The sequence below is a fragment of the Lissotriton helveticus genome, chromosome 8 (genome assembly GCF_964261635.1).
Source record: "Lissotriton helveticus chromosome 8, aLisHel1.1, whole genome shotgun sequence".
Taxonomy (NCBI): Eukaryota; Metazoa; Chordata; class Amphibia; order Caudata; family Salamandridae; genus Lissotriton; species Lissotriton helveticus.
The window spans coordinates 785,367,701-785,395,092 of record NC_136069.1 but is presented as its reverse complement, the minus strand read 5'-3'; positions in this window follow the sequence as shown (position 1 = coordinate 785,395,092).

Sequence of the window (27,392 nt, the reverse complement as noted above, 5' to 3'; positions counted from 1 at the left end):
CAGCCGGGGGAAAAAAGGGTCTTGCTATCTGGCAACCCTTATCCAATTGCCTTAGATAGATGGACTCAACAGGGGCTTTAGACATATAAGTAATAAATCATGCTTCTCTCCTTAGGCAGGATACCCCTGAATTTAGATATCCAAGCGCAGGAAAGCCTTGGCTGGGGTAACTTCAGGGTACCCACAATAACACCTGATCTCGTCAGATCCTAAGTGAGACATCCTACTATCCATACTGTTAACACTATAAATAAGTCTTAATGTTATAAGCTGTAACGTACTGTTATGTTTATTTGTATCCGTTATTCTTCTTTTTTTCTCTTTCTATTTTCTCTTTCTCCCTTAATCCACTGTTTTATTGATTCTCAAAACCTTAGACATTGAATACCTGTAATAGGTCACTCATCACCAAATGCCTATCCTGATGTTTTAATTGTCAGGGATGGGGGTGGAGGGAGGGCAGGGGGAGGCATTTGTTTGAAATGGTTTCTTATCTCTGTATCTGACTTGTGTACTTTCAATAAAAAAAATGTAAAAAAAATAAATAAAAAAATTAAGTATTTGGGCCTCTCTCATACATTTGTGTCCTGAGTGTTGACTACAATTTATTGAAAGATTTTTAGTTGAGCAAAGATTTTAGAAATGCCCATTTAAAATGTACCACAAACTTTAAGAGGAGATGCTAGATCAAAGCTTGTTTTCAGGTCTGTTCTACAAAGCACTTTTGCAAACTATAGATTCACATGCTGCTGCTGCAAACAATTCTAAATTACAGCCTTTGACAACCCTATTGGAAAACATGGCTTAATGTAAACTTAGTATACCAGGACTGTCAATTGCAATGCCCCAACTAAATTTTAAAATAACTAATTGGTAATTAACTAAGTTGTCTAGTCCACCAAAGAAGTATCCATAAATAAAAAGTAAAACAGGACCCATAAATGGTCTCCAACCATGCAGAGCAAAAGAAAAATAGTCCATATCCCCTAGGACTTCCAGACAGAGTTTGATGAAACCCACCAAAAGCAAGTCTTCCACCATCACAATCACCATCATCACATATACACACAAAAGCAGACACACAGAACCTCTCCCCCCACACATATGCACACACTTGCTGCATGGGCATACACACATAGATTCATGCAAGGACGCACACATACATACACACAGATATAGCCTGTACATCCCATCATCCGCTGTGCCAACAACACATTTACATACAATTGTTTGAACGTATGTTTGGTCTCACTCAATTGCTCAGACGTTTTTTTTATTGGATCTTTGCTGTGAGCGAGTCCCACTAATTCTGTATCACCCACTGTAAGCTTTTTTTTTTTTTTAATATACTTGAGTGAGGACTGTCAGTACTTACCTTTTAAAATAAGGCCGCCCGCTATATAGCTGAGGTAACAGGCTCTACACTAATTGAAGAGAACACATGTGCAAACACATGAAGTGTAGATGAGGAGAACTCCTGTCTAACTCATCCTCGTATCTACACAGATGTAGCCTGTTATGGTGGAGCTGTGAATAAGTTGGTTTTGGCCTGTGAATGAAGCAGAGAAAATATTTAGAGGCCAGGAGGCTCTAAACTGAGCATGCAACAAGCATGCCACCAGTAGTGAAAGTCAAAAGTTCCTGTTGGGAACAGCCCAATGATGTAGAAGATACCTAATAGTGGCCACACCTCTCAGATGGACATTGCCGTCTTCCCTATGTTAGCATGAGCACATTGCAGACTGTCCACTGCTTTGCGCATTTTACTGCAGGCGTTTATTTTGCTTGTGCCACATTGCAACTTTCTCATAAGAACTTACTGTTGTTTCTACAGTTTGTTTGTTCCTGGGATTTAGTTTGAACATTGTGAACAAGGTCGAACAACACTGCCCCTTGGTATTGTGCTACAATCAAAAGCAAACCAGGAAGGTGTTCTTTTCAAAGGAATCTAAAGGCGGCTAGGCCCTAGCACCTAGACAAAACATGTAGATGCAGCTGTTGTTTGGGAACACGTACTTTGGTCATATGAGGGTACATGGATAGGTGTCACACACTTGGAGAGGAACCTTTCCAGCTAGAAGAGCATGACATCACCTGTGATGTAGATCTACCACCTATAGACTGAGGTACGGGGTCTGCTGATAACTACCAGAGATCTTGAAATATATAATCATTCTGCTTCTATACAAGGGGAGGAAGGGTAGGCTACTCCGTCATTCATTATGACAGCTCCTTATATGATTTACGGACTACTTGCTATACTGACCGTATTTGTGTTAGGCATTTTTCGGCTGATTGTGGCACGTATATTGCATACTAGAGTACATTAGTTGAAATAAATATTTTAAACTTGTTTTTGTCTCTGTCAGATCTTATTGTGGACGGGTACAAGAGTGGAAATTGATTAATTAAGTGTTGTCTGTTGCATTGCTGAGTTCTGAGTTATTAGACAACAGCAACTTCCATGAGTAACCCTTGCACCACTCAGCCTCACTAGCCTGAGAGTTGTGGGCTAACACGGGGCACTTAGTTCTCAGTGTTGCTTAAATTGGGTACTTAGTCCACAGTACAAAAAGACTCAGAACAGCAGAGGCAAAGAACTTCAATTGTCACACTTGGGGTCCAGTACCTCCAGACTGCCCTGAGACCCTCCAACTGGGATTTCAAAGAAGTCAATATAAAAAGAACTCACAAATGAACAGATCATCTAGCCTAATACATGTCATTGTCTTTCAAATCATCAAACACTACAATTCCTATCAAGCGTATTCTTATGAAATATATTGACACATAATCTTACACATTATCATAATTTAAAATCAAGGATCCAGTTTTCTTAAGGAAACTCACACTTGACATATTAGAATCAAGCAGTAACTCATTTATGAAAAATCATAGATAAAGTAGCAGCTGGATAGCTACCTTTTGACCACATTCCCATCAAGCTGATGAGTGACAGTTAAACTATGCAACCTTTGTCACCAGAGATATAGGGACATTGCAGTTAAAAGTAAAAACAAAAACTCTCCCAATAAGCATACATGAAAAATGTAACACCTGTAGCCTGGTAAACCTATCCATCTTTTGATTCCCTTGAAAAGAACATCTTCCTGTTTTGCCTTTAATTGTAGTAGAGGTATCATAAAAGACATAAATTAACAAAGGCTCTCCCCATCTAGGGAGAGCCGTCGTTATAGTGGGGAGCCAGAGGCCAGTGTCATGGATGGGGCATGGCCGCCTTGTCCTGCCGGTGAGGGATGGCTTGGATTGGCTTGTGTGCCTGGGCAATGTATGTTGATCCCGTCCCTATTTAAGTGGCGCGCGCAGGTGTCTTGAATTCTGCTTGCTACAAGACACAGTCGCCGTTGGACCACACCATTCACCCCCAGAAGCCATGTGCTGTTTGGCAGGTTGTGAGCCCCCTCCACTGGGCATTGCCTTACCGGGAACCGAGTGGGCTCAAGTTTTTTCTCGCCTTACCCTGGAGATTAAGACTCTTGGTCATCCCATAAGGAGGACCTCCGTCTTTTGGGATGGGGGAAGAGGTAAATGAAGGAGCAGAGCCAGTCTTGATCTCACTCAGAATGGTTATGGAATATTTTTTGTTGGTTACATAGGACCAGACTAGTTATGGTTAGGTGATTCCCATGTACTAGAGTCTCTGTTAAGGATAGGTCACAATTAAGGCTCCCTGATTTCTGTTTTCACTGATTTGTACAGATAAATACAGACAGAAAACATTAATGTTCTTGTCTGCTTTGTTTTTAAATGTGGATAAAAACAGAAATTGGGTTTCTTTTTGATTAATTCTAAATACTGTATGCCATAACTGCCATGCCAATAGATGTGTGGATTAATAGAAAAGGGAGTTAAAATAGAAAGGACTTTAAGTAAAGAGACTTTAACAGCAGTAGATATGCACAAGTTTGATACTGAAATGTGCATATTTTCAAATAAGGCGCTGATTTATCTTCTGCGGGTGTTTACAGCACTGAAACCTGGCAGACATTCATGCAAAAGTGCATATTTATCAGTTAAATAAATGTGGAAATATACTAATTTCAGCTTAATTTTTCCACAAATCCAAAATAAATATGGATACAGATAAAATGAGCAAAAAATAATATGGATAAATACAGACGGAAATGGCAACAAAATAAATACCATAAACCCGTTAGCCCTAGTCACAATTGTAAACTGAAATGTAAATAATGTAGTTACTGTGTAAAAAGGTTATAAATTGAGTTTTTTACTGTGTGGAAAATTATAATAAATACGGACAGGGGTCTTATGACTTCTATCCCAAAGAAATAAGAAATGGGCTCAGTGCATTGTTGTGTCATGGGGTGTTTGGGAGGTAGTAAGTATTCATATTCATGGGATATCTGCGACTCCCTGGCCATATTGGTTCAGCTCCTCATGCAAAGCAGATCACCACTTAGCACATACTATGCTCACAGTAATAACTGTTAGCAAACAGCAGCCACATGTTGCAGAAAGAGATAGGTATAAACCCCAGAAAAGATCAGAGTACACACACAACTGCATGACTTGAAGTCATCAACAACTCACAGGACGAAAACCTATAGTGATGGGAGACAGCAATTTGTGAAAATTCTCAGGTATAAAATAGGCCTCGTAAAATAGAGAAAGCGTCTTAAAACCACCCTGTTTGTACATGACAGTAAACACACCAAAGAGTTGTGCTAAATAACATTTGCATGTCTGGGGCCCGATTTACAAAAATGCATCTGACCGTAAGTCTGGTTTAAATGCAGAAAAGGTCTGGCATTCTGCATGTAAAACAGTCAGGCAGTCCTCATAGCAGGTTTAACTGTACACTTTTCACTCACACATGTGGAAATTATGCTGCAGTTGAAGGGATTAGCTTTCAAAAGTGGCATTCATTCCTATCCCATAGGAATGAATGGGAATTACGAATCAGTATTTACCGATTTGGTAAAAGGGGGGAAACATTCAAGGGTGGCAGGGTGTCACTTTGACACCCTGTTGCACCCCTGAATTGTGCATGGGTGCACATGTGGCACACATACATGCCCTAAGGGCATGTATGTCTGCCACATGGCACTGTCATTAAATGCAAAATATTGCTTTTTTTAGGGTTTTCGTAATTTACCACCAACTTGTAGTTGGTGGTAAATAACTAATTCTTACAGGTGAAAAGCACTCACTTGAGTGCTTCCTACATTTCAGATTCGGTAATTTACCGAATCGGTATTTAAGAATTCGGTAATTTACCGAATTCTTAAATACCGATTCGGTAAATTACCGAATCTGAAATGTAGCCACCTACAACCCAAATGCCTAATACCGGTCGGTAACGGCCGAAATTCGGTAATTTCGGCCGTTACCGACCGGTATTAGGATTCCTACATCTGGCCCCTAGAGAGGTTGCTGTCAAAAAGTCCAACAGTTTAATGTGAAGTGAGAGCTCAGTCATTAAGGAGGGGCCTGAGTATCATATTCTTTTTTGAGACCCCTGGGACAGTTCAGATTCTTCGTGAAGAGCATGGAATTGGGTACCATATGTGCCCCCTTTCACTATGGTGTTCCTGCTTCAACACTGAAAATCAAAGTGCTGCTCTGAGGATTTGTACCATTCCATTAGTTAAGATATTATAACATTTGCCTACTTTCTGTTCCCCACCTTGGTACTCTTTTGCTCTTTATGTATATGCACTTCTCTTGTTATACTGTTATCTGTCACCATGCTGAGTGATAGAAATAGGAAGGGGCATGATATCGGAGAAGGAAACAATAGATAAATAGAACAGTATGGAGAGAGATGTGAAGTAGAAGGACAATGGGGTAGAGATAGAGATGATGTAGAATGATATGTGAGGTGAGGAGAATGATAAAGTACATATTGAAAGGTGAGGGAGAGACAGATGGAATGATAAAGAGAAACAGAGAGAGGTATGTTTTAGAGTGCGGTAGAGAGGTAGAGAGAAGACAGATTAGGAGAACAAAATGTAGAGAGAGGCAGAGGAGTACAGTACTCCAAGGGGTGAGGTAGAGAGTGAGAAATAATATAGGAAAAGAGGTGAATTAGAGAGAGGTAAATCCAGCGAGGTGTAGAGGTAGACAGACTTGAAAAAACAAAAAGATGCAATGTTGAGAGACATCAAAATGAGTAATAGTATACAAACCTGGGTCAGGTAAAGAGAGAAAGATGGAGAGAAGGGTAAAGAGTAGAAAGAGGAATGTGATCCAGACCGAAACGAGGAAGTTGAGAGAGAAAGGTGTGGTTTATACACAGACAGAAATGTGTTGGAGGAGAGTGTGGTTAAGAGATCCATAGAGAAAGAAATTGAGAGAAATACTTGAGGTGGAAGGGGTGAGTTTAATGGAGAAGAAAGTCCAGAGTGATATGTGTTTGTTGGAGAGAGCGGGCAAAGTGCGAAAGAGGGGCGTTGATGACAAAAGGGGTAGAGGTAGAGATATAAAGGTATTGAGAAAGGAGTACTATATTTAAAGAGGTGAAGGAAAGGGAACAGAGGTAGAACAAAAGAAAAGGGTAGGTTGAGAAGTGAGGTAGTGAACTAATGGCAAGGTAAATTGAGAGGTAAGCTAGTTAGTGAGGGAGAGAGAGAGCAGTGGTGTAGCAAGAAGTGAGGTAGTGAGGGAGATGTGAGATAGACAGAGAATGAGATAGGAAGATGAGGGAGAGTTGTATGGTACAGAAAGAAGTGAGAGAGAGGAAGAGTGAGGTAATAAAGTAGAAACATTTAGAGCGAGAGAGCGAGGGAGGTTTTCTACAGACAGAGTTGAAGTTATGTGAGAAGTGAAATAGATGGAGGATACAGGGAGGATAGATGGGAAAAAGAGCAGTGAGATACAGAAAAAGGATGAGGTTGAGCATTTGAGGTGGCGACTAGGATCGAGAATTATAGCGATGTGGGCACATAGTGATGGAGCAAAGAGCAAGGTCTTGAGAGGGAGGTAGGAGAAGATGAACCTGAGTGTTGGATATTGGCTATATTGAGAGGAAGGTAAGGTACACAAGGTGAAGTAGAGAGGATTATGGTACATAGACAAGTAAGGCTAGAGAGAGATTTTAAGACAGAGTGTTAAGTTAAGGAGGTTGGGTGAGGTAAGCAGAGAAAAGTCACACAGAAAGATAATGTTTTAATTTAATTTAATTGCCACCAACTGATTGAGAGGTTTAAGGCTTGGCAGGCCAGGCACGCACACTATAGGGAAGATTTTAAAATGTTTAGTGCAATCCAGCACAGTAGCTAAGGGTCCGATTACGATCTCTGTTGTAAAGCCTCCGACCTTAGGTCAAAGGCCTTACAACCAAGATCATCAGTTTCAATTCCGCCTGGTAGATTACAATGCAGCTGGTCGGAATTGAAACCGGACCGCTCATTCCAGCTGGCTTTCAACGGGCTCCAGGAGCCCTTCTGCCAGTCAGAGACCGGCTCGTAATCCAAATGGAAGGCATTTCTGCCTTCTGGATTATGATGCATAGTTTACAGCAGGGTTTCCATTACGGACTTTCCGACATGGAATCGCTGTCAGAAAGTGTGTTTGGGGACCTCTAGCAAGTCCCCCTTCTGTTTTACGCCTCTCAGGGGGGCACCATGGGTGCCTCTTTGTTGATCCCAGCACCTTGTGGGAGGCAACTTCTGCCACGGGGTGCAGGGATGAACACAGACTCCAATTCCTCTATGGGAGCTTGTGTTACAGACGGTTTATGTCCTTAACACGAGCTCCCATAGAGAAATGGGACTTATGTGCGGTTGCATCGTGATTAGGCAGTTGGGACCGCTGACCGGAGGTTGGTTGATCCTGTTCCAGCGACGGTGTCCACATCAAAATAAGCCCCTTAGTTTCTGTCATGCATTAAAAATACCTTACTGGCGCACAAACAGGCTACCTCGCGCCATGCACAATCTTTTGCACCATGGTGCAGAGGTGTGGGTGTGCTGTTTAGCATGAGATTTGTACTGCAAGCACAACATCACAGTACAAATTCCGATGTCAATACAATTCTTACACATTCCAAACTCAGTATGTGTGCTGTCAAGTTCAGCAGACATACAATCTGTGGACTTTTTGGAGAAATTAAAACATATCTTCATGTTAGCACTTGCTTCAAAGAGGTCTTAATTTTTTCATACAGAGCCAGTTTGGCTATCTGAGTGATCAGAATTTGCATTAAAATCCATGGTTGATTGCCCTAATCTGTCCAAGTTGCACCCTTGTAACATCCCTTAACACAATGTGGTACAAATCAGCGCTCACAAAAGGGCTCTTTTGTGACACTAACACTTTTTGCGCTGTAAAGTACATACCATTAATCCTTTTGGGTTCCAGAGTAGCGTGATACTCATCGAAAAAAGCACTACAACACGCCATGCAAACCTCTGTCCCTCTTCTATCCCTCTGCTACCCTTCTCAATCCAAATATCTGACTAACATATCCACCACTCAAATTACTTTCATATTTCACTATACTAATTTGACACTAATCCTTTCGTGGGTTCCGGAGTAGTGTGCTACTCGCCAAAAAAGTGCATCAACACCCAATTGGGGGTAACAAGCACTATATAAATGCAAGCCTTTTTCCCTGTTCTATCTCTCCGCTATCCTTCTGAATCCAAATAACTGACTATCCTATCCACCACTCAAATTACTTTCATTTTTTACTGCACTAATTAAACATTAATCATTTATGGGTTCCTGAGTAGCACCCTACTCGCTGAAAAAGCACTTTGACGCCTTTTCAGGGGTAGTAAGCGCTATATAAATGCAAGTACAATACAATACAATTCAATACCCTTGCAAGAACTTGTGCTGCATTGCATCGCTTTGTGTGACTTTGCCCTGGCAAAAATCCCTAGTATATCTGGTTATACATTTCTTTTAAGTATGATAAGCTGTCAAATTCGAAACAGAAGCTGGATTTTATGAGCAGCCTTTTTATGGTAGTAATTTTGACTGTTAAATTCACTTATAAATTCACTTTACCATGGGGCCCTTTCGAAGGAAGGAGCCATGGGAAATAGGCCCCTTTGCCCTTGACTTTAAAAGTCTCTAAAGTGTTTTTGTCTTTTTTGTTCTAGGTTGTGTTGTCTGTACATAAAGCTCTTGCGAAATATCGGGTTAAACAAATGCACTTTTGAAAATTCAATCGCATAAAAACAAGAGTTTGCCTGCCTCTATGCTGAGCCAGTTAGGATTATCCTGAAACAGTCCCTGAACTTTAACAAGTAAAAAAAAAGAGAGACAATCTCTATTGGCCATTTTGGACTTGTTCCTGCTAACAGGGCTTTAAGTGAGCCAGGTCTCACCGGGTCTGAGCACCGGCAGTTTCTTTAAGGGGGCCTCGAAACGGGTCTCTATCGAAACGGGTCTCTAGTGTCCTCTGTTTTGTGCCCTAGCACAGGCAGTATTTTAGGTCGAGCTATTTATAGCTCTGAACTATTGTAGGGGAAACAACACTCTTGAGCAAGTGGATTCCTCCCAATGCATGCTGTCTATTGAATCATGACATTTCACCAGGCGCGCGCTTGGCCTCACTTACACCCCATATGCTCGTTCCCTCCCACTCGCTTGCTCCCCTGCTCCCCCGCCGCCCCCACCCCCATCCGACTTGTTTTTTTACCGTTGTTTTACACACGGATTCCCATTCGCCCCTTGCTCCCTCCCTCCCCCTTACAACCCTCCTCCCTACATTGTATCTTTAATTACATTGGTTTCAATCTCGTTTATCTGTAAACATCTCAAGCTAAACGCGGGTGCCTTGATTGCTTCAAAAGTAAAGAAATAGAAAAAAAGTTTTTTTTAATTTCTTTACTTCGTAAGCAATCGAGCCACCCGCGCTTTAACTTAAGATGTTACAGCTAAAGCACGAGTGCCGAGATTGTATTGCAAATGCGTGTTTGTTTTGTTATGCTGCATGTCAGGATTAGTTGCGAGCTAACACGCAACTAATCCTGAAATGCAGCATGACATAACAAACACGCATTTGCAATACGATCCAAGCCCAGTGTGCAAACCTGCCCAGTTGACCTCTTACATTTTATTTCTAGTCCCTCTTTAGCGTTTTTAGAAAACATGAATTGTGTGTGAAACTGTGAATCATACAACTGAAGCACTGAGCCGAGTGTTTTATACTCACTGCTCTCCTTAGCACCACACTTGAGCTACGACGATAGAGTCGGCTCGGGCAAAGTCTATAGTCTTGAGTGAAACCAGCAGCGCTATTGATCAGTTCACAGGGTGTGTTTGTTTACATACTGTAATTCAATTAGTACCTGGTGTACAAAGTGACTAAATTCGGTCTCTACTTTGGGTTGTCAAAAGGGAATTACTCTTTTTCCCTGTTGTATACATGTGGTAATAGTTGGCGATGCGTGGAAAGTCATTAATCGGGGAGTTTCACATAATTAACTGAGAATTAGAAATAATTATGAATAGTCACGGGTATCAACACAGCCGCTTTCTCTGCTCACAGCACACAACTCTTCAGGTCAGCCTGCCCTCTGCTCTCCAGCCCACCGAGGTCCCAGGCACCTACGTCACTGTGTAACTAGGCAATGTGCTGCTCCTAGGACACAACTTTCACTTCAAGACCAGAAACTGGACCTCTGAACCTGGTTCCCCAGCTTCCAAGTCGGTCTCTCTGGCTGTTAAGACACATCCTTTCCTCTGTTGACTGTCTTTTCATGTATTCCTGCTCTAAAATGCTCACTCCTCGCCCCTGAATGCACATTTACTCACCCATGAAATTACAGTGTATGGTGTAATGCAGTGTTCGGATACATTGATGTGGGAGTGCAAAAGCATGAACGTCTGACTTTAATTTACACTGGTAAGCTGCCCCGAGCGTAGGTGCACCCATGGCGACGTGAATTTAGCTTCTAGGAGCAGGTTTTCCTCTCGAGTAATGCAGGCTCAGATTAATTCAGGCATGTGAATCATTGGGGCATTGTGGGACTGCGCAAATCAGGCGTGCCGATGAGATGGAAGTGTTTGCGATTCTCTCCAGCCATCTTTATTCCGGTAGAGTCCATCCTCGCCATTACTACTGCCTTTAGACAATGTTTAGGCTCAAAATTAAATGGTTCCTCTGCTATATGAATGAATAAATATCTATTTAATCATTCATGATATATCCATTTTTTCATATTTAACAACAAAAATATTCGCTCCCATTCGTCAAACCCATCAGCCTCGCAGCACCAGAATTCACGTACAGTTCATGTTATCCAGTCGTGTGAGACGCGCGTAGCCTCGCACCCATTTGCTCCTAAGGAATCCCTTCCACTCTCCCCCACCTCACAAACCACCATTTGTCGCACGCATCAGACCCACCACAGCGAGAGCTTCAGACTTCAAAGGAATGCTCTCCCCCGCCCACCTCTGCGCAATGCCAGTTATCTCCCTCCCTTATCCTAATCGGCGAGGAACCCTGTGCTCTACTACCAACGCACTGGGGCTGACTTGATTGTCTGACCCACACACCACCCAGGTGTCCCGTCTATCTGGGTTAGCTGCGGCGCCTCCCGCTTCCTACCCTGCTTTATGCTACTGCGTTTTTTTTAGTGCGTACACATTCCTAATGGCACCTCTGGGTGCCTCTCCTCACTTCAGCCCCCACTCCAGCCTCGGAGCGTGTGTGTATTACCAATGCTTAGGTAACATCCTCGGGCAGCTGCTGCTTGTTAACTTCTTGTGTCCTGTACATTTATAACTATTGTATATAATAACATGGTTCCTACATTTATACATTTGTATTTTGTTCAGAAAATAAGGCTTTACTCTTGTATTAAAGAATCTTCATTCAATTAAAAAAAAACACATTCACATCTTAAATATGAAGCAAATGATTTTTTTATTCGCGTAAATTGAGACAGTAAAATATAATTTACTGCGTTTTGGTGTTCACCAAGTAATTTTAATTATTAACATTACATTGATATAAAACAAGTTCTAGTTGATCATCTTCTCTGCTCCCCTGTACCTCTCACCTTCCCCGGAAGTGTTCCACTGACATCACGGAACACTGAGAAGGCGGTATAGGCTACACATACTATGATTGACTACAAGCTCCTGTTAACGTGAACTTGCTTTTATCTACTGAAGGCAACATACATGCGTGTTCTAAATCAGTGGGAGCATGCCAGGGGACAGTTCCCCGAGTTGATTATACGCTGTGCAATTCGTAGCAAGTTACATGATAGCTCCTTGGAGCAACAACTGCTTGCCAAGGTTAAATGTTTTCTTTTCATTGTGAAATCCAAAAATGAGATTTCACGTGAAATCTCTCTCCTGCCCCCCCCCCCCCCCCCCCCCCCCCGGTACCCCTCCCACACCCGCCTTGACTTCTGCCCCACCCTGGCCTGGAATGACAGTGGCTGCCTGTACATGCCCACCAAACCTCTGAGCAACCCACTTTTATTAAAAGTCATGATTGTCCACAAATGGGAAACTGGCTAATGCCCAGATTGGTTTTCCAAAAGCCAAAATGTTCAAAATTCCTATAAAATACTGAACCACTTCTCAGTGATTTCTCCTCCTAAGGCGCAGGTTTGCAGGGAAAAAGCCAAGTACACGCATGCCTTCTTATTATTACCAAACCACAGGAACGCGTGAGTTGGGGCATTCCTTTCATGGCCTCCCTGGGCGCTTGGAATGCACAGCCGTTCGTATCTAAAACAAGGCCGAGTATTGCCTCCGCTGCACATTGTCTTCGGTGCCCTTTAAACATTTCTTTTTTCAAGAACAAGATTAGTATCGAAGCCGAGAGTTTGTTTATACCCTAGGTATGCCCTGAAGCATTTTAATGTTGCCGCACGACTCACACTGCTGCACGCATCACTCAGTACCACTGAATGCCACAGCACCACTCAACGCCACAGCATATTGATAATTGCAGAAATCTGAAGCTTTTGCCTAAAAGCCCTGTTTTTGTCTGTTTCTTCACTGTTCCAATCTGTATGTGTCAGGGTACAGGCTTGTGCCCCACAACATAGATTTGTGAAGGAATCTTCTCTCTTCATCCTTTATCAAGTAAAAGATTGAGACCTCTGTCCGGCTGGGCATGTCCCTGCTAATATAGAATCGACTGTGTCTATATTTATTGTTTCTTTATATTTCTTTTGCATGGGACCACTGAAAAACAGCACCACTCAACGCCACAGCATCCCTCAACGCCACAACATTACTCAATGCCACAGCATCACTCAATGCCACAGCATCACTCAACGCCACAGCATCACTCAGCACCACTCAACGCCACAACACCACTCAACACCGCAGCACCACTCAACACCACAGCACCACTCAACACCACCGAACCACTCAACACCGCAGCACCACTCAACACCACAGCACCACTCAACGCCACAGCATCACTCAACGCCACAGCATCACTCAGCGCAACAGAATCACTCAGCACCACTGAATGCCACAGCACCCCTCAATGCCACAGCACCCCTCAATGCCACAGCACCACTCAATGCCACAGCACCACTCAACACCACAGCATTACTCAATGCCACAGCATCACTCAATGCCACAGCATCACTCAACACCACAGCATCACTCAGCACCACTTAACGCCACAGCACCACTCAATGCCACAGCACCACTCAATGCCACAGCACCAATCAGCACCACAGCTCCAATCAACACCACAGCACCACTCAATGCCACAGCATCACTCAACGCAACTGCATCACTCAGTGCCACAGCACCACTCAACGCCACAGCACCACTCAGCGCACAGCATCCCTCAACGCCACAGCATCACTCAACACAACAGCACCACTCAACGCCACAGCACCACTCAATGCCACAGCACCCCTCAACACCACAGCACCACTCAACACCACAGCATCACTCAATGCCACAGCATCACTCAGCACCACTGATATGCCACAGCACCCCTCAATGCCACAGAACCACTCAATGCCACAGCACCACTCAATGCCACAACACCACTCAACGCCACAGCACCACTCAGCGCACAGCATCCCTCAACGCCACAGCATCACTCAACACAACAGCACCACTCAACGCCACAGCACCACTCAATGCCACAGCACCCCTCAACACCACAGCACCACTCAACACCACAGCATCACTCAATGCCACAGCATCACTCAGCACCAGGCGGGCAACTACAGCCAAATTTCGGGGGGGGGGCTGAATTTTTTGGGGGGTCTAATTCTTCCAGCCGTAAGTGGCTGTAAGAAGGGGCGAAAACATAATAAAAGCCTCATTTACAAGTAAATGGCCTTTAACAGACGTGTGAAGTACTCGGGTGCGGCTGCAATTAGACGTCGCCAGCCCGTGAAGCTGTCTCAGCCCGGGCTGACACACACGACGGGGGGGCCTGAAGCCCCGTGAGCCCAATGGGTGTTGCGTGCCTGTTCAGCGCCACAGAATCACTCAGCACCACTGAATGCCACAGCACCCCTCAACACCACAGCACCACTCAATCCCACAGCACCACTCAACGCCACAGCACCACTCAGCGCACAGCATCCCTCAACGCCATAGCATCACTCAACGTCACAGCACTACTCAACACCACAGCATCACTCAGTGCCACAGCATCACTCAGCACCACTCAACGCCACAGCACCACTGAATGCCACAGCATCACTCAGCACCACTGAAGGCCACAGCATCACTCAGCACCACTGAAGGCCACAGCATCACTCAGCACCACTGAAGGCCACAGCATCACTCAGCACCACTGAAGGCCACAGCATCACTCAGCACCACTGAAGGCCACAGCATCACTCTGTGCAACCATTCAACAACAACTGGTTCTAATATGTTCTCTCAATGTTTCAAGCTTTATTACAAATATCACAAAAAGATGTTAATATTTCACTGCTGTTCTTGGATTTTCATCACAATAAAATACAATGAACATAATCTTCTCAAAAGTTATTTACAAAAGTTTAAGCTATTGCCGTTATAAATTACAATAACTTTTATTTAAGTATTAATTATAAAAAAAAATAAAAGCCATTGTTATTCGTAATATTAATACATCTAAGTCATGTAAATACAACACATATTGCATTACAAATGCTATAGGTGTCACGTTTGCGAAAGGTAAAACTATTGGCATTGTAAATGACAAAGCTATTAATTTCGCTATTTTCCAAATCAACACATAAATAAAATATTTGTCATTTACAATACCAATAGCTCAAACTTTCCTAATGCGAGACCTATTGCATTGCAAATGCTTGTTTTCTGGACTGCAGTGACAGCAGGCACCTCGACGTCGAGCGTTGCAGAGGAAGGGAAATCCTTTAGAGAGTCATTTGCTCTCTGGATTTCCCTTCTCTTTTTTAAACTAAGGAGCAGCAACATTGTCGTGGTGTCAACAGGGCTTTATGTGGAAGTGGTCTCAATATTATAAACAAGCCATAGTTGCTGCTTATTTATCTTATGCAACTAGCAACCATTGGCAAAGCCAATAGTCCTGACTTGTAGGTATGATGTGGCCTATTGTATCATATATCTGGACGCAATTACAGGAGCAGCAAAATACAAGTCGGTTGGCTGGCACACTATGCTAAACACAGATTTTTAGTTTACGTGTTTTAAGCCACGCCCTTAATTATTTGGCCACGCCCCTTTGAGAGAGACCCCCGCGTTTTTTCATCCCACTTAAAGCCCTGCTTCTAAAGTTAATGCATTGGGTTGGAGAAATCCAGGTCGAGATGTATGCAGTGCCGACTCACTATCGGATGTTTCAGTGGGTTGGTGGGGTGGGGCCCGGTTTCACTGTAGGGGCCGGCTTTTTAGCTAGGAACCTGCAGGCCATGTTTTTTTACTTCCAGCACTTGTAAATAAACAAAGCAAAAAAAAAATGGTTTAGACCGTGCCTAAAAAGCATACTACTTGTGGTTGCAATATTTAGAAGCTGCCGCAAGTAGGACGTGGCCGGCAGGTGTCCAGCAACAAAACCAGTCCCCACGAGCAGTGAAACCACCCTCCACCCTACCAGCCCTCCGAAACTCCAGGCGCCCGGTAGGCCAGTCCAGCCCTGGTTATGGGTACGACATTTAAATAAACAGGGGCGGCTCTGCGGTGATCCTGACACTGCCTCAGGACAGACCATAATAAGCATTTAAAAGCATATTGGAAGCAAATCCCTTTAAGCAGCGCGGAATCACTGCTAAAGCCGCTCATCCCATCGGAAGCAAATACTTTGCCTGCATGGCTAAGGATTAAGCCATGACAGCTATTTGACTTCTCAATTAATCACTTTGGGGGCGAGTTCTCGCTGCTATCAACGTCTTCATCGCCAGTTCGGGAGGAAATGGGCTGTGAAGAAAGTGGAAAGAAAGTAAATGACTAGTCTCCCCGGTTATCTGTATCTCCTCGTGGCAGGACGCGGTGCAGTCAGCCGGCCAGCAGGAAGTTCATTTGTGACTGTCAATTTAACGGCTCATTTATTTCAATCTATCAATGGGGCTCAACGGGGGTGTGGTAACCCTGTGCTAATCACACCTCTGGGGGGTGCTAAACAGGGCAGGGAACCAGCCAAGAATCCCTAATCCCACGGGCCTGTGATTATCTTCAGATTACACGAGCCATGCGGCGCGTGCATTTGCAAATATTTATTGTTAGATAACATTTACATTTGAAGCATAAATCCTCTCTCTCGGCGATTTTTGAAAAAAAAAAATAATGCAAATGGTTCCGACTGAGCTCTGCAGAACTAATCCATCCGAAAATGTGCAGAAACTATCTACTATCGTTGCAGGGACTTTCATAACTGTCCCGGCTTACTTTATGTTGTTTTAAAGACGTTTCTATTTTTGTTACAGTCGCATGAGAACATCTTATGTTTTCTTGTTCTAGATACAAAGAAATGACCAAGATTATTTAACTATATAGCATTATCAGTTAACCTACTGTAAATATCATTACCATTAGCAGTAATAATAATTTTCATTATTGTTATTTTCAAGATGCTGCTACTACTGCTATTACTATTACCACCACTACTACCACTACTATTACTATTACTACTACTACCACTACTATTACTATTACTACCACTACTATAACTATTAATAATAATATTAATAATAAGGCCATTGTTTTTAAATGACATGTATAAATTGTGGACACAGTATATATAGGTTAACATTACTGTTTACAATAGTGTTTATAGAGTAACTAAATCATAGTAAACAATAGTGATCAACATTAAAGCCATGATTACGACACAACCTGAAAATTCCAATCCTGTTTGGGCAGTGAATGAATACATTGTGTGGTAAACACCACATCCCTCGAAATGTTCCCAAATGTATGTCTTCCCGTGTGGTGCGGAGGGGAGGGGTTGTGTGGCCATGGGAGGCTGACGGGGTATTTGGAAAGGTAGCTTACACTTGTGGGCAATTTACAGGTGTAATTTACTCTTACAATTATGAATAGTTTTATTACTTTTGGCTATTCTTAATCTCCAAATGTAAACTTGTTAAAAATGAAAACTTACACGTCTCCACCCTGTGAAAAAGTGGGTGGAGCCAAATTTACCAGTGGAAGATTACACCAGCCAAAAAGAAACGGTAGTAAGCCCATCACCACACAAGACCGACCAATGATAATTCAACACTCTCCCATGGAAAAACTGTTTTAATTTAATTTAATTTCATATATTTAAATTATGTAAAGAATTTATTCAAAAGTAAATGAATAGTTCTGTACTATTTTCCTTTTGTCCTACACATAAAATAAATATATAAAATATTTTACTAACATTTTCCAAACTGTCCCCAGTGTGCAGCCCAGTGTGCAGCCAGCCCATCGATGAGCACGGCCTTTGACCATGTGGCACATCTGCACCCAAATCCTAACGGACACCCATTGTCCTGTAGTCTTCCAACCCACATTTGTTTGTCATAATTGTAATTTTGTTTAGGAACTGCAGTACTGCCACAGTACCTAACACATAAGTGTCATCCTCATGGTACCACAGAACCATGCAAGCTTGGCCAAAACGACTTGCATGGTACCCCGGTAGCACAGGGAAGAAACATGAGTGGTAGTCCCCACCAAAGTACTGTGGTACCTCACAGGAGGGCCTGCTTTGTGCCACAGTAGTACTGCAGTACCTGCAGCATGATTTTTTTCCCTCTCTTGGGGAGCCCACTTGCTCCTTCCCATAAGTGCCGGGTTGTTGTGTATCAATTTAGATTCTGTATGAAATTCCCGATTCATGCTCTATTATAGGTACAATTCACGTTGCCCTTTAGGCATAGAAACCCAGTCCTTATTTAGGCATAGTCCATGCTAACCAAATACAGGCATGGCTACTGACATCCGTTCATCTACGTCACAACGAGTTCTAGGAAAACCAGACTCTTAAGCCGCTGGGACTTTCCCCTTGCTTGAATATTGATTTCTCCAAGAACTCATTTATTATACATGAACATCCATTCCTTAGGGGTTAATTCATGACATTCATATGCCCGACTTTTACAACAATACTGGCATTCCTAATCACCTTCAAGGTATAAATATACCTTCACTTGCTATGGCAAGGCACGGTGCAGTTCGACTACCTACTTGCACGACGCGGCTCGCCACAGTAAGTCCCAAAGGAAGTCATCTCCCCAACTGACGTACTGACCAGACGCTGTCATCCTCCTCGCCGAGAATCCAGCTCCAGTGTTTCTGAGTCCCCTTGCGGGGTGTTAGAAAATAAATCGAGTCCTGTGAAAAAGATACCAACCACTCTCATTCAAATCACTACTGAACAATTTGAATATACGCTCATGTAGAGAAGCGGTAACTACCTGGCTCAGCAAGACCTCAATCCCATTAGTATGTAGAGGGGTGAAACTTTTAAACGTGTATCTAAAGGAAATCGGTTGAAACTATATAGAGAGCGAAAAAGATTCTCTAAAAAAACTAACAGCCAACCAGAAAATTAAGAAGAGTCAAATTGCCGTTTATTTTAGCTTAGATACTGAAGTAACTCAGTTGTGCTTTTCTCCGAGACCCCTACTCATAATACTCCAATAGACGTCTAGAGTGGGCAGGGATAAAAAAAAAACATAGCTGAGTAGGATGAAAATCCTATGTATTAGCTTTTTTGGTTTGTTCAACATTGAAGAATACAGTGTTCCAAAATATTGTGCACCTTATCTTTGTTCCCTTGAATCTTGCTCAGCAATTTTCATTAAACAATGTCCGAGGACAATAACACCGAAACCGATGGAGCTACAGGCGACAACGCCGTACCAGCTTTTAATTTAACAGGTTTTAATGAAACCTATGAGAATGCTATAATCATTCCACCAAATTTAAGGAGAGCCATCACTCTAAAACATATAACACATTGCCTAACACCAAGAGGTGGTAGAGCAGTTTTTGTGATAGAAGCACATGAATATCACCAGACAGAGGTATTCTATTCATGGATAGTATTCCCAAAATCAAATCCAGTAACTAAAATGTTTCACTTCTACAAAGAAGATGATCCACCAGAGGAATATATTCCTTTCGTAAATTTTGGAATTCCACTAACATACCAGGAGCATGAGCTCTGGTTTAAAGGCGCCCTTAAACATTTAAATCTTATTACCAGGCTCGGTCCACTAGGTAGACCAGCAGCAACTTGGCCGATTTTAGCCGGCTATACACCTCATCCTGACATTGAAGAAATGCCAGACAAAGATTTCCTTACTCATTTCAAAGAGTTAACCAGAATTTATAGACAATTGGTTCAATATGTCAAGGGGACTCTTACAGTCCAACCACCATTAGTTATTCCACAACAAACCTCTCACCAGGGGAATACACTAAAAATCACACCACAGATTTTACACGCAGTCATGGGTAAACTACCCGCAAAACATGAACAAATTCCGTTCTGGATATCTCAAAAAATGACTCAAAACGAAGCAGTATTCCACAATACCAGCCCTCATGAAAAAAACAGAATTTTAACAATCTGTTTACCAATGGGGATCACACCACATCTGGAGGACTGCACCACTTCTTCGCTGCTGCTATCTACACTAAAACACATGGTGTTCTGTCTATGGCGGGAATACCTGACGTCCTGAAACAGATTAAAAACAAATACGGGGCAGAGCCTGCTCTGAATTTAGGTATGAAATTACTGACAAATTTCACCCAGGTCTCAACAATAATATTATCTAATATTAAAGGAGAAACAGCATCAGTGGCAATCCGCCAGAAATTAAGGAAATTTGATGTTACAGAACAACCACAAGAACTAGCCAGAATAATTGAAAAATCCTATGAAGAATTAGGCAGAGATAGTTTGGGTGGGAAACCAGTTAAACCACAACTGTCTGAAAGTCCTGAAAAGGCCTTTACTTCTCCCCAAAAGGAGCCCTCTGAAAGGAGGTATAACCTCAGGAATAGAGATAATTTGAGAAAACCTGACATATATCAAGATACAGATACACGTTCCTCTCGTACCTTTCAGATATCGTCACAGACATCCGAAAGAAGAGAATGGTCAGATCAAAAAGAAGAACGCGCGAAGTCAAAAGACGATCAACACGTTCAGAAAACCAAACAAAAACTTCAATTCACCAAAAAAAAGGTAGCAGGTCTAAAAATCAGACATGCCGAGGATCTTGAGGACACAACTCAAGAACGGAGAATGGGCTCAGACAATGTTGAACAGCGCAGCAGAAGTAACAATAGCTCGCCAGAGCCTGAAGGGACTTCTGGAGACAGTGGACTTAAATGACGACATTCAAGTTGAAACTGCAGACACCAGGGTTAGGTCTCCACATAGGTTATATGAAATAACACTCCAGATGGAGACATACCAAGAAAAGTGAAAGCACTCTTTTGGGAGCGACTTTCAAAGGGTTGTGATATACTTCTAGCAGAACAGGACTGGCCACCAGAATTTGTCAGGGAGTTTCCACATGGCGAATACTTCATTATGTCAGCCTTCTCTAACCATATTCCAGTACATTTAAAATATACTTATGCCAGGAAATGGGCAGTTGCCCAAGCCCCAGCATTATACAAAAATCATGTAGGATGGGATGAGGATTCACCTCACTATAAAATCCAGTTAAAAAATCAACCAACGGCACAAAGGCAGTACCTAGTTAAGCAAGAAGCTAAATAAACAGGTCAGGGAGATCTTAGATCAACTTGAATATCAAGGGGTGATTGGAACTTGCACCTCATCAATGAACAATCCTTTGTTTCCTGTTTCCAAACCAGATAATGCATATCATCTAGTTTTGGATTACAGACACTTAAACTCATGTTGTAAAACATTTGCAGCGCAAAATGCACACAGTACAGCAGTAATGAATAACATTCTGCGTAAAAAATATAAAACCACATTAGATATTTCAAATGGTTTCTTTTGTCAAAACATTGCACCTGAAAGCAGGTATTTGACTGCTTTCTCAATAATGGGGACACAGGGTCAATTCTGTCGTATCCCTCAAGGATTCAAGAATAGTCCAGGATTATTCTCAGCAAGGGTAACAGAGTTACTACAAATTTAGGATGATGAGGCAGTGTCATATGTCAATGATATCTATCTGACAGAAGATGACCTGAATAGGCACTTGAACAGGGTGAACACCATTTTACTGTGATTCGCCTCTGAGGGGTACAAAATCAATTAAAAAAAATCAAGAATTGCCCATCTCAATGTCCTTTTTCTAGGATATGAACTTTCAAGTTAAGGCAAAAGTCTGGCAGCCAACTTTTTAGAAAAGTGTGAGCTGCTCCAACCCCCAAAAATGCTGAAAAAACTTACAGACGATTCTAGGTTTCCTGAATTTTGGGAGAACTTACATTCTGAACTATGCAGAAAGGGTTAAACCTCTCTACGAATTATTCAAACTTGATTTTAAAACAGTAAATTGGACACAAAAACACACATAAATTTTGCGTTCACTACAAACAGACATGTTAGCAACCAAACATTTACAAACACGGGTAAACATACGCAGCTTAGTGATCTGAATCATTCCGGGTCAATGCGGATTCACCTACTTAACTTTTAAAGAAGGTGAAAAAGTACCAATTGCATACAAATCACATTTATACACTCAAGCAGAAATGAAATTCACTTCTACAGAAAACATTCTGACAGCAGTTCAAACCGCTGTAGCAAAAGAAAGAACCCTAACACAGGGGAAACGCATAATGGCTGTAACTCCTGTACCTGCCTTTGAGGAAGTGACAAAAGCGAGCATTCCGAATGCTAAAGCTTTGCATCTGAGATGGATACAATGGGTTACTTCTCTTAATACAACTGATGTTGAATACATTTTTTATCCTTATTTAAAAACACAAGCATTCCTGCAATACGAACAAGAATAACCTCTGCCCTCTGAAATTCTGCCTCTAGATCAGTATGAGTGTATAATGTATACTGACGGATCAGCACAACCCACTACGGAAGGTAAACAAGCTTATAGTGCTGCATGCGCGATCATTAAAGGTTGTATGCGTGATGGCAAATTCAGACCTCTGGTCACAAAAACGCAATCTCTAGGAGATTGTACAGCTCAGCGAGCTGAACCTCAAGCATTCATAATGGCACTTCAAAATCCAGATCGCGAATTCCCTACACTTATAGAGTGCGATTTTTTTTTACTGTGTTCAATCTTACAATGAATATTTACGGAATTGGCTTCAAAATGGTTTCAAAGATGCAAAAGGTGCACAAGCAAGCATAAAACATTTTGGGAACAAGTAGTTCAGTTGCGAAACGGACCACAAAACACTCACGTGATACACACGCTGATTCATCAACTTGATGGCGTTCACTTTGAATGGAATTCATTGGCTGATGAAGCCGCGAAAGGGGCTGTGCAATCGGCTTCCGTAGCTGCAATCCCTCATTCAAAAACAAAAATAGACATCGTAATAAGGCTGGCTGTCAATGCTGCAAGCAAAGGCAGCGGTGCAGCATTACCTAAAGGGTTTTCACTCAAATACTCATATAAAACTGATGGGAACAATGTCAGTTTGCTCGAATCCCTGGAGTGGGGGATAGGAACATAGACTGGGACTAATCCTTGCAGCACATGAAGGGATCGCCTCTGCTCATGCAGGTGTTTTAGCCACAGTATAATTATTAAAACAACAATACTGGTGGTCCGACATAAGAAAACAGACTAGAAACTACGTCTTGGACTGTGACATATGTTAAAAGACGAAAGTCTCCACTGTGAAACGTCCTGCCCAGACGCCCCTGTTAATTTCAGATAAACCATTAGCTTGCATTTACTTGGACTACTGCGGTCCCTTACAAAGGGATGGTAACTACAAATATATTATGGTCTCAGTGGATTCGTGTTCAAGGTTCCTTTGGATGTGGCCTCAGCGCTTGGCTGACGCTCAAACTGTTATAAAAGATTTGCGAGTCTTTAACGGCACATACGCAATTGTCACGTGACATTCTGACTACAGTCCTGCGTTTAGCTCTCAAGGTTACAAAGAAGCCATGGGCAGTTTGGGCGTTGCATTGCGGTACTCTAGTCTATTCCATCCTGAGGGATATTCGGTTGTGGAAAGAAAAAACCGGGACATAAAGCAATCTATAACAGCTAGGGTATTAGGTTCGGTTGACGGGTATGTTAAACATCTAATAAGTGTCCAACGTAGTCTTAACAACTTGCCAAGAAGTTCTCTAGGTGGTATCACTCCATATGAGGTCCTATTTGGGATAAGAATGTTGGTCCCGGCCCTTGATTGTCACACATCAGTGGTGGAAAATAATACATTTGATATTAAAGATTGTTTGGCTGTTTTACAGGACTTAAATGGACTAAGTAAGAAATAAAGCTACGTGTTCCTGAAGCCTACCACCACTGAAGAAAAAACAACCGTCCCAACAAGGCCTGTCTGGATCCCAAAGCTGGGTGATCTAGTCAGAGAAAAGATTGCGGACAAGAAGGAATTTGGACCTTCTTACAGACAACCAGTACCTGCCCTAGCAATCCACGGATCAAGAACAGTTTTACTGCCGCCACTTGCTGGTAAAAAGTAGAACCGATTTTTGTCAATTGACCTGATCAAACCACACTATGTGGCCGATACTAATCAGTAGGCCAAGTGGACTCCGACAATGAAGCAGACACACTCCTCTAGCTACAATCCAAGACGTTCAAACTGAGAGACTCATCACCATTGAAGAATGTGCTGTAGGAAAAGAAAAGACTATGCAACACAGCTATGGAACTCGTTCCTCTTGAGACCCAAATAACAGTCCTGAAGCACCTGTCTACAATGAAGTAACAAGTGATCCCAAGTGGTTCCAGTGATTTCAACAAATCCGAATGCAATTCAAACCATTGACAGAACTGCTTCTAGCTATTTCATTAACTTTGATACATTTTCTGAGGATCCCAGTGAACCTGCAACAACGCCAGCAAAAAGAACTTTCAAAGAATAAGCAACTGACTTTTTTCATCACCTGGAAAAAAGTTATCTGGTTTCTTCATGGAATTAATTATGGATTGTGTTGGGAAATGTTTTTCTTCTACTTTGGTTAACTCTAGTAATAACTCTCGGTATGCTGATAAATGGAAGATATATAAGAATGGACACAGCAAGTCAGAAAGTCAAGTTACTCCTCAAACCACACAAATCATCTCATCGTGAACAAAGAGACTTAGCAGCAGTGAACATCACAGTCGTTCCTATACCTGATGGTATAGCTTGGGACAGAACAGAATATTATATTTTTGGCCAGTCGGAGCTGTTGAAGATTCCACACCAATTCAAGATTTCATTAAGTGATTTTATACCTCTAGTACCTTTTCTGATGATTGGAACTTCGAGACTGTTAATAATATGATGCTTATATGTATAACCAATGGGAACATTGTCCTATACCTCCAAAGGGTAGCTCAAAACCCTTTGCAAATAAGTTTCCATAATTTTCCAGGGTTCAATGTATCAAATGCAGAAACATTTTTCTTGAGGAATGTAAACAGAACAGGAATGAAAATTATGTTGACCAATACAAAACAGATTTATTCTGCAGTCTTTTATGCCCAACTGTCTAGACAGGGTTTCGACTTTTGGAAAGACAACATTGAGACAAAAACGTTCTGGGGTACGAAAGATTGGCAAGTGCAGGGGGTAGAAGCTTTTTGTTTAGAGCCTGTATAATCCCTGAGCAAATTATGTTTTTGAATGACACTGTCCAACAAACGTCTTGCATTGGGTTAGCCAAGATCAAGGACTTGTCCACACCGACCATACCAATACCTGCGAGTAATAGCTCTACACAGGGGGAGGTCGACGTACATAATATTTTGCATCAAAACAGATCAAATCCAGATTGGAACAAATGGTAGCTCTGGCTCCTAGACACAAATAACTATCAAGATCAATTCCTGAACAAAACTCAAGGTTTCAAAGTCAATAGGCCAAACCCAATATATGTTCAAAGAAAGCATCCTGGGGTAATAACAACATACAGTGTAGGGAAGCTATGTCTTGATTGCCTACTGAGAGCTATACTACAGGATGTAAAACAACACTTATCTTTACTAATAGATGGTGCAGACCGTAGGGAATTCTTGCTAGGACGAAGAAAACCGCATCAAAAACGTTTCATATATGTCGGTATATATGCTGCATATAACAAAGTATGGAAGATTACGCAAGCAGAGACTGCAGAACGAATATGAGAAATTGATTGTATTAATTTAGAGAAATCTCTCTCTGTAGTTGACAATGGGTTAACAACTCTGTCGTCCAGGATATATTCATTGGACAGCATAGTATCTTCTGCCATAGACATCATGGAACAAGACTTGGTCATGTTTCAACATGGTCGGTCTCAGTTAAGTTCAATCATGCTATTAGGTTGGACGCTCCAAAACTTGCGTTCAGGCTATGTGCCTTGGCGTTTCATCAATACTACGTCACTGTTTTCAGAATTCAATCTCACTGATAAACAGATCAAGCTGGCACAAAGGTGAGCAGACTATACGGTGCTGAGCATTGAAAAACTGGAAAGATTACCATTCACAGTGGCAGAAAAACCAGCTACAGAATGCATAATACATGGAACAATCACTCTGCCAGTTACAATGTTTCATTTTCAGTATTGGCTAAAACACAAACCAGAAGGCAAATATGAAAGGTTTGGTAAAAAATACATCAAGACATCCAGGGATTTACCATACACACACAGATGTTGGAGTGGGGTGCGTGAAGTGTTTCTGAGCAGTTCTAACTGTGAAAACGCACTAAGCGATTCTCTCCTTTGCCAGGGTATTAATTTACACTGGGCCTGCGATGGTTCTTCCAACAACTTATCCTGTCACCTGCAAGGTTCACCAACTGCGGTGGTTGATCCAATTTTTGGACAACTTTCAAGTGGAAGTTACCTCATGTTGAACGATCACAACTGCTGTGGCATGTTGCCAGGTATTCCATATCTAGTAACTGTGTGCTCCAGCGTCACTTGCTATATGCAAGTTTTGTTTCCACAAACCAAGACAGCCATGGAGTCGCCTTTATGGCCTTCACTGAACTTCTCTTCTATACGAATTGATACTCTAAGCAGAATGAAACCCATTCTTTCACGAAAAACGGTGCGACTGACCTCGGCCACAGAGACCTATGATCTACACGTTGCAAGGACTTCTACCGAGATACATGCCCTTTTGAATACAAACTGCCCTATACATTTCTCAGAAATGTTAAGTCGTATCTTAAACATGTCTGATACGAGTGGTATTCTAATTAAGAACATATGTTCAGGACTGTTAGCATCTTTTCAAGCAGTCCTTGGAATATTTCCAAACTTCGTGCACTCTGTGTTTGGCGGACTGCCGCTACTTTTTGGACTCGTTGCAGGGATACTATTTTTGCTCCTACTGCTACGATAAGGCAAGCCAAATCACCTGTGCCACTTCAAGCACCATAGAGTGAGCTCTATTGGAGATGAAGTGCCGTAAGCGCATCGTTCACATTCTGGGTTTACCTCGTCTACGAGAATTAAATACCACATGGTTTCTGTCATTCAGACCAATTTTGGCAAGATTGCATCTTACCTGTTCTACGCTGCCTGCTATGCGAAGAAGAATGCATGCTAGACATCTGTTCAACACTCCCATCAGTCATGCCAATGGAAGTTGATACTTTTGCTGGATCCCGTAACGGCCCATGCTCTGTGTTGTCCCCAGCGGTTACCAAATCTGATGATGGTATTTATTGAGATCTCAAAGATGCAAATTGCAACTGCTGAGGTACGAGAGGAAACAACAGGCATGCAGGTAACATCCGATACAAACATTGCTGATGCAAATGCTTCACATCTATTTGCCGTTAATCTTCTAAATGGGGTAATCCAACTTTCTCCTACAATGGTAGACGACTTTTTGTCT